The sequence below is a fragment of the Bos mutus genome, chromosome 11 (assembly GCF_027580195.1).
Source record: "Bos mutus isolate GX-2022 chromosome 11, NWIPB_WYAK_1.1, whole genome shotgun sequence".
Classification (NCBI taxonomy): domain Eukaryota; kingdom Metazoa; phylum Chordata; class Mammalia; order Artiodactyla; family Bovidae; genus Bos; species Bos mutus.
In genome coordinates, this window is record NC_091627.1 from 28,112,769 (window position 1) to 28,125,629 (window position 12,861).

Consider the following 12,861-nt stretch of genomic DNA (forward strand, 5'->3'; position numbering starts at 1 on the left):
CCTCAGCCCCGCCCCCGGCCCGCGACGAGGGGCCGAAGCCTCGCCTACCTGCGGAGCCCTGGTCCCCCGCGGACCTTGGCTCCCCGGCCTTTCAGCTCCGCGGCCCCCAGGTTCACCGGTGGTGGAGGCTGGGCTCAGTCCTTGCCTCCCTGGCCCAGGGTTTGGAGGCTCTGCCCGGGAGAGTGGCGGGAGGGGCGGTAGTTGGTCGTCGACTCTGGGCTCCAGTCTGCAGCGCCCTCTGGGAGCGGACACCGAGCGCCCTCCAGGTGCGTAGGACTCCCAGGCAGGAACCCTTTCGGAAACTGTGCAGGGGGGCCCCCGGGGTGATGGGGCCTGAAACCGAGGGACCCTTCCCTGGCTGCGGATGGGGGCGCTGTACGCCCTCCCTCACCCAATCTGCCAGTGCTGGAAACTCGGAACCTTATTTTAAACAACTGGACACGCACAGGAGGGGGTGTTAAAAAAAATTTTTTTTAAAGAACAACCAGTCACCTCCGCCTGCCGAGGGGGGAAATTTTTTTAAAAAGGACTTTTCAGTGTCTTTCTATAGAAAAAAAAATATGTGAAATAGATCGCCAGTCCAGGTTCGATACATGAAACAGGGTGCTCAGGGCTGGTGCACTGAGATGACCCTGAGGGATGGGATGGAGAGGGAGGTGGGAGGGGGGTTCAGGATGGGGAACGCATGTACACCCATGGCTGATTCATGTGAATGTATGGCAAAACCCACTACAATATTGCAAAGTAATTAGCCCCCAATTAAAATAATTTTTTTTTAAAAAGACCTAATTTAAAAACAAAAAATGCCCTCTCTTCATCCTCCGGGCTAAAAGTAAAAATAAACGGCTCTGTGCCGAGGTGACCTCTGAGCTGCAGACCTGACAAGCATCACTGAGGTTCTTGCTCTTCATGAATCCCCAAGAAACCCTGGACCTGTGTTTCCGTCACCAATCTGGAACCTCGGTGCAAAAAGAAGGCCCGCGGGTGTGGTGCAAACGGCCTTGAAAGAAAAGGGGAAGCACCGGCCCAGCCCTGACAGCAATCTGGTAGGCGGGAGAGATGGTGCTAAAGGACCTTGGACCTGGACACCAAAGATGGCGTCGTCCCCAGGCAGAGGACACGGCCTGCCCCGGCGGAAACTGGAACCGAAAAACTCTCCCTGACTGCTTCTTGGCCTCTTGGGCAGTCTCCTGTGTTTCTCTTAAAACGGATTAAACATTCCTGAGTCCTGGGTTTTGCAGGCAGGGACAACTGGCTGCTGGCCAGTGGATTCTTCTCCATCCTGCGGGTGTGCCCTGAACTAAGCAGCCTCCTGCATCTCCATCTTAGCCTCTCCCCCATCAGACACGGTAAAGTAGTGAAGTGAAGTCACTCAGTTGTGTCCGACTCTTTGTGACCCCATGGACTGTAGTCCACCAGGCTCCTCTGGAGTGGGTTGCCATTTATGTAAAGCCCCCTGGTTTCGCCTCTGCTTCTGTGTACCTGTTTGACCTCAGGCAGCTCTCCCTTTGGGGGCGGGGGGGCGGGGTCTCAGTGTCCCCAGGTCTGTCTGTGAGGAATGGCAGATCCTCATCCAGGTCCTTGGTGCCACATGCAGGGTCTCTAGGGCCCTGGTTTCAGGGATCATCCAACAGCAGGGCAGGAGAAAAGCCTCCTCCAGGGACCTCACAGGGTCCTGGTTGGGTAGAAGGCCCTTTTAGTGAAAGACCGTGAGTGTGTTCACCAGGAGCTGGCTCACGGTTTGAGGTCAGCTCTCTGGCCTTTTTAACCCAATATGGAGGAAGAGTAGATCAGTTTGGAATCTTGCCTTTGTCTGCTGCACAACATAAAGAAAATTGGGGTCAGGGAACATTTGATGGGGTCTTGATATTAGAAAAATGACCGGTCCACTGTTTCTTTCAAACTGAGTAAATTTGCCCCCAGACCAATGTGTATTTCTTTGGGCAGATTACGAAGAGGAGAGGCCTCAAGGAAAACACAGAGAAGGGGACTAGAGCATCAGGGCTTGCCTTGACCTTGCTGACTCCTGGGCTGCTTGCTTCTCCTCCCAACCCAAACTCTGCAAGAAAATCTCTTCCTCCCAGAAGCTCTCTTGGAGTCCCATATTAACCCAGGACCTGTGCCTCCCAAGATACCCTACGGCCTCTAGGAATGCCACAGGGGTGTCAGCCCATTTGCACTGCTGTGGCCATGCTATCTGAACTCTTATCAGCCCCTTCCTTGGGATCCTCCCAGACCTTCATGGATCTGACAACTAAAGGGTTAAACATCTGGCTGAGCAGAGGGCCTCTAGCCTCCCCGGCTGGAGGCACTAAGGCAAGGCCTCTGTGCCTCTGTTCCTAATACAGGTTGTTAAATATTTTTAATAGCATCCCTGTTGAATCACTGACCGCCTTGAATGTTGCTTCCTTTTCCCATAAAAGAAAGTTCCTGGAAGGCAGGGCCAGTGGCTCCTCCCCTCGTTTCTCTCTCGTTTCTTTCATTTCTCATTTCTCCTCTGGTTTCTTTCATTCTTCCCAGGAACGCACTGGGCTTCCTTCTGGAGAAATGCATGCTGTTGCCACTGAGGGGGAGGTGGCAGCTGGAAGGGAGCTGATAGTAAGAGACCAGCAGCAGACTGGGGTGGGTAGAGGGGAGGGGCGGAGACCCTGGGCACAGGGTTGCCCTTTTTATGCATTAGGCACCTCCACTGGCACAAATATTCCCTGGACAAGTCGATATCTATCAAAACGTAAAATGCAGATATCCCTGGTGATACAGTGGATCAGAATGTGCCTGCCAACCCAGGGGACATGGGTTTGATCACTGGTCCAGGAAGATTCCACATGTCACGCGGCAACTAAACCCACGGGCCACTACTACTGAACCTGCATGTTGCAACTACTGAAGCCCGTGCGCCTAGAGTCTGTGCTTCACAAAAAAAGCCACCTCAGTGAAGCTCGAGCACCGCAGCAAAGAGTAGTCCCCACTCACCACAGCTAGAAACTTTAAATACACCTATCCATTCACTCAGGAATTCTCCTTCAGTGAATTCACTCTTCATAAGTATTTCAGTGCCCAAAGAGGTGTGTGTAAATGTTCATTGATAAAGGAAAAGTAGAATAAATGTGGGTATTCCCACACCATGAAATACTATACAACACTTTTTAAAATTAAGAAGATGGAAAACTCCTGGCCTGGAATATTTTTCAAAACCTACTTTTAGATAAAAAGAGTGATTTGAAGAGTGATCTACATGTAGTGTGGCCAAAATTTTCTTAAAAAATAAAAATAAAAACGTGTTTAAGCATAGATTTTATATATATATATATATATAATTAAAAAAGGTCTAGGGGGAAATTTTGATAGGGAAAGTGAAGGGGAAATTTTAAGTTTGCTCTGTATTCTTAAAGTATTTATAATTATATTTTATATATATATATATATTACTTGTCTAATTTCTTAAACTGACTCTTGATAAATCTGTATGCAGATCAGAAAGCAACAGTTAGAAGTGGACATGGAACAACAGACTGGTTCCAAATAGGGAAATGAGTACGCAAAGGCTGTATATTGTCACCCTGCTTATTTAACTTATATGCAAAGTACATCATGAGAAATGCTGGGCTAGATGAAGCACAAACTGGAATCAAGATTGCCGGGAGAAATATCAATAACCTCAGGTACGCAGATGACACCACCCTTACAGCAGAAAGCAAAGAACTAATGATGAAAGTTTTTACTTTTTCTTGATGAAAGTAAAAGAGGAGAGTGAAAAACCTGGCTTAAAACTCAACATTCGGAAAACTATGATCATGGCATCTGGTCCCATCACTTCACAGCAAATAGATGGGGATACAGTGGAAACAGTGAGAGACTATTTTGGGGGGCTCCAAAATCACTGCAGATGGGGACTGCAGCCATGAAATTAAGACACTTGCTTCCTTGGAAGATAAGTTATGACCAACCTAGACAACATATTACTTTTTAATAATAAAAGGAGACATTAGTTTGTCAACAAAGGTCTGTCTAGTCAAAGTTATGGTTTTTCCAGTAGTCATATATGGATGTGAGAGTTGGACTATAAGAAAGCTGAGTGCCAAAGAATTTTGAACTGTGGTCTTGGAGAAGACTCTTGAGAGTCCCTTGGACTGCAAGGAGATCCAACCAGTGCATCCTAAAGGAGATCAGTCCTGAATATTCATTGGAAGGACTGATGCTGAAGCTGAAACTCCAATACTTTGGCCACCTGATGAAAAGAACTGATTCACTGGAAAAGACCCTGATGCTGGGAAAGATTGAAGGCAGGAGGAGAAGGGGACGACAGAGGAAGAGATGGTTGGATGGCATCACCAACTCAAGTTCTCATCACCAACTCATCAAGGACATGAGTTTGAGTAAACTCCAAGAGTTGGCGATGGACAGGGAGGCTTGGTGTGCTCCAGTCCATGGGGTCTCAAAGAGTCGAACACAACTGAGTGACTGAACTGAACTGAATTTCTTAAATTATTTACTTAAATTTATTTACTGAATCAGTGGAGATGCTTTCAACCTCAACTAATAGCTTCCCCTCAAGTAACCTGAATATTAGGGCATTTATTACACATACCTATACCTGTATTATCTACTCAACAACTAAAAACTCCACAATATGGAAATTTAAGCCTCTCCTACCCTTTGGCTCTGCCGTCTCCTTTGTGGCTCCCCACTCTGTATGGAGGCAAGATGGCAGCATTGTTTCTAGCCATCAGAGCTAACACAGCCATGCCCAGAAACAAGGCCGCCTTCTCCTGATGTTTTTCTTAGGAACGAGGAAATAGTTTTCTGAATTAACCCTATCCCCCCTCACCCCTGGGACACATAGCTTCTTTTCCCATCTCACTGGCCTGAAGTGAGCCCCATGCCTTCATGAAGCCAGCACTGCAAGGCGAGTTTCCATACCAACGTGGGTATAGATTAACCTTCCAAGGGCTTGGATTTGGGGAAACTGATGCCATATCCACTAAATATTTTGACTCCTTAAAGCATCTCAGATGTGTGTAAAGGCATTTTTCAAGATGATAAAACATTTTTCATGGTAACTTCTTCCTATCATGAAGCATTTAAAAAGACCATTAATCATTTTATTGTGAAGTATTTGAAACAAATAATAAAAAATAATGTTCCTCAAAAATTAAAAATAGTATTATCATATAATCTAGCATTTCTACTTCTAGATATATATCCACAAGAAGTAAAAGCAGGGACTAGAACAGATATTTGTATACCCACGTTCATGGCAGCGTTATTCCCAATAACCAAAAGGTGGAAGCAACACAAGTGTCCACTGATAGATGAATGGATAAATAAAAGGAAGTGTATATATATATAGAGAGAGAGAGAGTGGAGTACTCTTCAGCCCTAAAAGGAAGGAATTTCTGTTACAGGCAACAATGTTGATGAACCTGGAAGATTTTCTGCTCAGTTAAATAAGACAGTCACCAAAGGACAAATACTGTATGATTGCACGTGATTGGAGTTCCGAGAGCAGTCAAAGTCTTAGAGACAGAAAGTAGAGTGGTGGTTCCTAGGGGTTGGAGAGAGGGGAGACTGAGACATTATTGTTGTTTTTGGTGGCACCATGTGTCACATGGGATCTCAGTTCCCCAACTAGGAATGGAACCTATACCCCCTGCAGTGGAAGTGCTGAGTCTTAACCACTGGACCACCAGGGAAGTCCAAGGCATTATTGCTTAATGGATACAGAGTTTCATTCTGGGAAGATGAAAGAGGCTCTATCGTTGTTGATGGTTGCACAACAATGTGAATGTACTTGATGCCACTGAACTGTACCCTTGAGAAGGTGAAAATGGGGGACTTCCCTGGCAGTTCAGTGGTTAAGACTCTCTGCTCCCACTGCAGGGGGCACAGGTCCCATCCCTTTTCAGGGAACTGAAAATCCTGCACCCTTCTCGGCAAAGAAAAAGGGTTAAAATGGTAAATTTTGTTATGTATATTTTGCAGTAAAAAAAGAATGCAAAAAAATCCTTCAACTTAATCTTGAAAAAAGAATAATATAATGAACACTTAGTTTATCAAATCTTCACATGATGTCTTTTTTCCTCTTCTTTTTAATGAAACAAAACATTGTGGATTTAACTACATCTTCTCAATTTATATTTTGAGATTTATCTGTGTTGATACTTGTGGCTCTGTGTCATTTATCTTAATTGCTGTATTATAATTCATGCATATGCCACAATTTATTTATCCATGGACATGCAGTTTTTTAACAGTTTTTCAATATTACTCACAGTGCAGCAGTCAATTCTTGTATTTTTCTCTGTAAGTGCATGTGAGGTTTTCTCTAGAAGGATAGATAGATAGAGCTCCTGGGCAGTAGGTATAAGTATCCTTGACTTTCTCAGGAATTGCTCTAAGCAATTTTTCTAAACAAATCTCCAAATCTCTCCTCAGGGCTTACAGCAATTTACACTTCCAGCGGCAATTATGAGAGTTTCCATTTTTCTACATTCTGTGACTTGACATTCATTGGACCCTTTGATTGTGCCAATCTGATGCAGGTAAAATGATATCTCATTGTCCTTTTGATTTTGAATGGCTCTCTTGTTATGAAACATTTTGCTGAGCCCTTTTGTTGCTGACTGTTTGGGCAGATGGTACTGTTTGCTCCCCACAGCTGTTTTACTCTGCTTTTCCATAAAAAAAAAAAAAAAACCCTAAATTTCAGTTGGGCTTATGGCCTCCTGAAATAAAGACCACCCTTCCCATCATCTCTTACAACTATGTGTAGCCAAGTGATTAGTGTTTCGCTGATTAGACTGAATGGTGGCTGTACACCTTCAGGGAAGTGTCAAAGGGAGGGGGCATGCCCTTCTCCTTCCCTTCTTCTTTCCTTTCAGCTGGAATGCAGATATGATGGCTGCAGCTGGAGCAGTTATCTTGGATGATGAAGTGAACTTGGAAACCAAAGCAAGAGTGGCAGAGGAACAGGTTAGAAGGAACGAGCCTGGTGGACCCATGACCCATGATTCACTGCACCAGCCCTGGACTGCCCACCCAGACATACTCATGATGGAGAAAGAGACTTCTGCTTTGCTTCAGACACTGCTACCCTATATTTTCTATCTCTCATGAGGAATCCAATCCTAACAATTCACTGATCAGTTCAGTCTTATGCACACCACCCATGGGAGGACATGTGTGTGTCTGGGAAGGACGGAGAAAGGAGCAGTTCTGAGGAAGCACCAATACATCCCTATAGAAGGCAACCTGGCCTGTTTCTGAGGCCTGGACTGTGAGTTAAACTCTGGACGTGACTTGAGTCACCTAACATCCTTCCCTAGAAGAAGTCTAGACAAGAAATACCATTCTGGAGTGAGGCGGTGCTTTCAGAGTCTGAAGTCTGTGCGGCCCCCTCTGCCTCTCGAGGGAACTGCTCTTGGAGGGTGGTCTCAGGAGGTGGCAGGCATGACCCTGACCGCCACGGAGGCTCGGCGTGTAACTCCTTGCCCACACCTACTGTGGGGCTGGGCTTGAGTCCTTTGGGAGAAACGAAGAATAAAAACCTTGGGACATTTTTGTTTCTTCTAAGCAACGGGTGTGCTTGTTCTCATAGAGAGTGAGGACTGTGTGACTGCGTGTGTTCTGTTTTTACTGAAACAGACAACGGGTGATTGGGTTATTACAAGTATACTGGACTTGACACCCTGCTTCTCCGTCCCATCCTCACGCCTACCTCACTACCCGTCTATCTCTAATTTATAGTCTCCCTTGCATTCTTTTTTTTGGGGGGGTGGGGAGGGTGAATGGAGAAGGCAATGGCACCCCACTCCAGTACTCTTGCCTGGAAAATCCCATGGACGGAGGAGCCTGGTAGGCTTCAGTCCATGGGGTCGTGAAGAGTCAGACATGACTAAATGACTTCCCTTTCACTTTTCACTTTCATGCATTGGAGAAGGAAATGGTAACCCACTCCAGTGTTCTTGCCTGGAGAATCCCAGGGATGGCAGAGCCTGGTGGGCTGCCATTTATGGGGTTGCACAGAGTCGGACACGACTGAAGTGACTTAGCAGCAGCAGGGGAGGGTGAAGTAGGAAAGAACAGCTTTATTGCTTTGCCAGGCAAAGGGGGCCACGGGGGGCTAATGCCCTCAAAACTAAGTGTCCTGACCTGGAGGGGGTAGTGAGGGATTCTATAGTAAAATAATTCAAAGAAGACGTGATCGGCTGGTGGACATTCTTCTGATTGGTTGAACGTTTTTCTGCTTACTTTCTGTGGTGAAGTAAGTGGGAGTCAGCATCATTGACTTTCCGGTTCCAACCAGTGTGGGGTCTACCTGCTTATGGGCAACATACAATTAACTTCTCCCACTTGTTGGAGGTTTCAGTATCTGCAAAACAGCTCAAAGATATTGTTATGTATATCCCTTGATGGGGAATCCCTTGCCTTCTGGGTTGCCTGTAATATTTGATAGAATATCAGCAGGAAAGAGAGAGACTAAATACATCCTATGTAAATATCATTGGAATTTACCCATCCAAGTCAGAGTATTACTTCCCCAAAGAGGTCCCCTCCAGAGACCCTGCTTATCACCTGATGCTGTTGTTACCTTGCTACCCATCCCATCACTCCAGGGAGGCCTAGAGACTCTAAGAGAATAGCTTTTTTTGGAGGAGGGTGGAGTGTAATAGTTCATGCACTTGATACTTGTGTTCAAAGTAGCAATGTTGCCCAACTCCCAGGAAATACCATCCCCAGTGCCTCCCAGGTAAACAGGATCCCTGGGGATTCACGTCCCATAGCACCTGGCCTGAATGGTGCTCCCTGGAATTGGGCAGCACAGCACTGCAACAGCTTCAGGAGTGCCTGCTGGAGCCAGCCCGCATAAGGTTCTCAAGTTCCAGGGGGTCCTAGTTTGGGGGAAGAAACAGATATAAACAATCATTATAAAGCAAAGAAGAACTATCCTGTCAGCCTGTTTATTGATAGCTTAAGGGAAACATCAATTTGGAACACAGAGAAGAGGTTCTCAAAAGTTTCATGGATGTGGACTGGGGGTTGGGGAAGCCATTAGAACCTGTTTTTAGATGAAAAGAGGGTTTTGCATTTTATTAGTTTCCTGTGGTTAGTGTAATAATTACTACAAATTTGGCTGCTTAAAATAGCACATATTTATTCTCTTACAATGCTGGAAGCCAAAAACCCCGATTCAGTTTCTTTGGGCTGAATCTCCCAATTGCTGCTCCCAGCTCGGAGCAGGTCTGAGCTCCCTCCAGAGGCTCTAAGGGAACATGTTCCTTTCCTCTTCCAAGAAAGGGGTGGTTGCCAACATCACTTGGCTTGTGTCTGCCTCACTGCAGTCTTCAGGGCTCTCTCCACTCTGTCTTAACATCGCCTTCTTATCTCAGTGTAATAAAATTGCCTTCCGCTTCCTTCTTACATCCTAAAGGAAACCAACCCTGAACATTCATAGGAAGGGCTGATGCTGAAGCTGAAACTCCCAATACTTTGGCCGACTCACTGGAAAAGATCCCGGTGCTGGGAAAGACTGAAGGCAAGAGAAGAGGCAGCAGAGGATGAGATGGTTGAATGGCATCACCTACTCAATGCACATGTGTTTGCACAAACGTTGGGAGCTAGTGAATGACAGGGAAGCCTGGTGTGCTGCTCTTCAGGGGTAGCAAAGAGTCGGACACGACTCAGTGACTTAACAACAAGGATACAAGTGTCTGATTGGCTTTAGGGCCTACGTGGATGACCCAGGATAAGCTCCCCATCTCAAAAAGCTTAACTGAATCGCATCTCCAAATCTGCAGAAGACGTATCTCCAATTTTTTTTTTTTTTTTTTTTTTGCCAGGTAAAGTAATATTCACAAGTTCCAGCAATTTTGATAGAGAGAGGACATTCCCAACCTGGTTCCAAGTGTGGGAACCCAGCAAAGAACAGTCAGGGAAGCAAGAAAGAGGTTCAGAGTGTTCTGGACCTGGAAGGAGTCTGGACTGGCCAGAGCACAGGTCCCCTGGAGAGTTGAGTCAGAGGTCAGAGCTGGAAAAGTTTCCCCAGTCAAGCTTAGGCCAGAGGAGCCACCAAGCAGAGGAGGGACTCAAAGGGGTCGCATGTTACAAAGATCCCCTGACCCCTGCGTGGAAAGACGGGCTGAAGGGAAGGAGACTGCTGCTTGGGATACAGGGAAAGACAACAGAGAGAGAGGACTGGCCTGTCTGGAGAGGGTGACATTGAAGAGAGGGAAGGGGCAGGATGGAAAACTAGGAGGAAGTAGATAGACTGTGGTGTGATGGATAGGGAAGAGGGAAGTGGGCAATTCTGAAAATCAGTGGTGGGCATCTTTCCACTTGGTTTCTGTAAATTGCCCAAGTCACTGTGTGAAGTGGGCGCCACCGATGAGGTCATGCACTGAACCCCCCTGTGCCTCTTGACTCAGTTCTGGGCCACCTGGGAAGGAGCAGCCTTTATCAGAGGCTTGGACAGGAAGTTCTCCAGCAGGCAGGTGTGCCAATGCCAGCCATGCCCACCCAGGTGCCGCCCGGTGCGGATTCATCCTGAGCCACTTCCTAGGGTGGGGCCACTTGCCCCCGGCCCTCTCCAGTCCCTCCCCTCCCTCCCTGTGTGTCTGGCTGCCTCTGACTCAGCCCCAGGTGGGGAAGGGGCACTGATGCTGCTCATCGGTGGAGTAGTGGAGGTCTGGGGAGCCAGGAAGAGGCAGGCCAAGCTCATTCTCCCCACCCACCCCAACCCCCCCACCGCCACTTCCTCCCAGCTAAAAACTCTTTGCAGTTTCCTCTGACAGATTCTTAGCACTACTTTAGCTGCATGACCTTAACTGCGTAATTTAACTCTGGAGATCCAGTGGTTAAGACTTTGCTTTCCAATGCAGCGGATGCAGGTTCCATCCCGGTCTAGGGAGCTAGGATCCCACATGTCTGTTGGCCAAAAAACCCCAAAAAATTTTTTTTAAAAAGTAGAACAATATTGTAACAACCAATAGACTTAAAAAATTCAAACAAATTCTAGGAATACAAGAAGGGAGGGATTTATTCAGACCTTTTCCTTTGCATTTACCCACATAAGTAGTACTTATACTAACATCTGCAACTCACCGTTTTGATTTAATATGTCTTAGAAATGTCAGTATCTATAACCAGACTCCGTCTTGTGTGGGGATTCCCTGGTTTGGCTCTACATTGATTTTTAACCATCTCCCTTCTGATGGGTGTTTTTATTAAAACTTTGCTAATCAAAAAAATGCCACCGAATATCCTCGCCTGGGCTTCTTCATGGAGGGAATAAACCTTGCCTGGGATGGAAGTGGAGGGGCGGCCCAAGAGATTCTGAGAACCCTGCTGAACTGTGCCCCTCCAGGCTGGGCTTCCACATTCCTGCCCAGGGCTCTCAAATGGCCCCGAGTGCCTATTCTGAGCCAGGTCCTGGCACAGCTCTTGGCTGCTTAGGAGAGGGAGCCAGGGATTCAGTCTTAGGGTCCTATGATGGGGTGAGCCATGGGGGCCCAGGACTGGGAACAGAGAGGAGCAAGGAGGGCTTCCAGGAGCACAGTTTTGCTTGGGCAGAGCAGCAAGTGGAAGAGGGCCAAAGCCAGCCATGCCCTGTGAGTACTGCTGTCTCCTTAGTGCTCAGGGCCATGGGGGATGGGAGTGGCAGGAGGTGATGCCAAGCTAGGAGAGTGACTGTCGCCCGAGGATGGTCACACAGGGGGTTAAGCAGAGGTGCTTGACCTCTCTCTCACCCACAAGCACATGGTCAAGGCTGATCCAGGAGGGTGGGAAGGGGAAGAGGCATCAATTCCCATCAGCTAAGAGCCCACCATGAAGCAGGCCCTGTGTGAAGGGCCTTCTTTCTTTGCCTTTCTTCCTTCTTTCCTGCCCTCCTTCCTTCCTTTTTTCTAATTCATAGATTTTTTTAAGAGCAGGTTTAGGTTTGCAGGAAAATTGAGGAGAAAGTACAGACATCCACCCCGTCTCCCCATTACTAACACCTTGCATTAGGGGGTGTGCTTCTGTTACAACCAATGAACCAATATTGATACATGATTATTACCGAAGTCTGCAGTTTGCATTAGGATTCACTCTTGGCCTTGTACATTCTGTGAGTTCTGATGAATGTATATGGTCATGTACAAACCATTATAATATCCCAGAAGGTAGTTCCACTGCCATAAAAATCCCTTCCCCTCTGCCTGTTTATCCCACCCACCACCCAACCTCTGGTAACCCCTGACCTTTTTACTGTCTCCATAGGTTGCCCTTTTCCAGAATGTCATACAGTTGGAATCACATAGCACATGGCCTTTTCATACTGACTTCACTGAGTAACATGCATTTCAGGTTCTTCCCTGTCTTTTCATAACTGGAGGGCTCATTTCTCTTTATCTCTGAATAACATTCCATTGTCTGGATGCATTAATTTGTGTATCCATTCACCTCCTGAACGACATCTTGGCAGCTTCCAAATTCTGGCAATTATGAATAAAGCTGCTGTCAATATCTGTGTGCTGTTTCTGGCATGGACATAAATCTTCAACTCATTTGGGTGAATATCTAGGGGCACAATTACTGAATCATATAGTAAGACTCAATTTCATAATACGTGAATAAAGTCACATCACAAAAAATCGAACAATACTACATAGAACTGAGAAGGAAACGGCACCCCACTCCAGTATTCTTGCCTGGAAAATCACATGGACGGAGGAGCCTGGTGGGCTACACCCCATGGGGTTGCAGAGAGTCAGACACAACTGAGCGAGTAACACACACGCACTACATAGAACACGAATGTTGCAGCCTAGTCCTGGGCATACCTTATTTTACAAATGAGGAAAGTGTGTCGCTGGGATCTAAGTG

The 12,861-nt window shown here is 46.7% G+C and overlaps 1 long non-coding RNA gene across 1 annotated transcript; it reads left to right on the plus strand.

Annotated features, from left to right (window-relative positions):
* Positions 1-43: 43 nt before the first annotated feature.
* Positions 44-7,532, plus strand: LOC106700839 (uncharacterized). Its single transcript, XR_011466156.1, has 3 exons — positions 44-266; positions 6,436-6,542; positions 6,882-7,532. It is a non-coding gene; the product is annotated as an uncharacterized lncRNA (long non-coding RNA).
* The last annotated feature ends 5,329 nt before the right edge of the window (positions 7,533-12,861 follow it).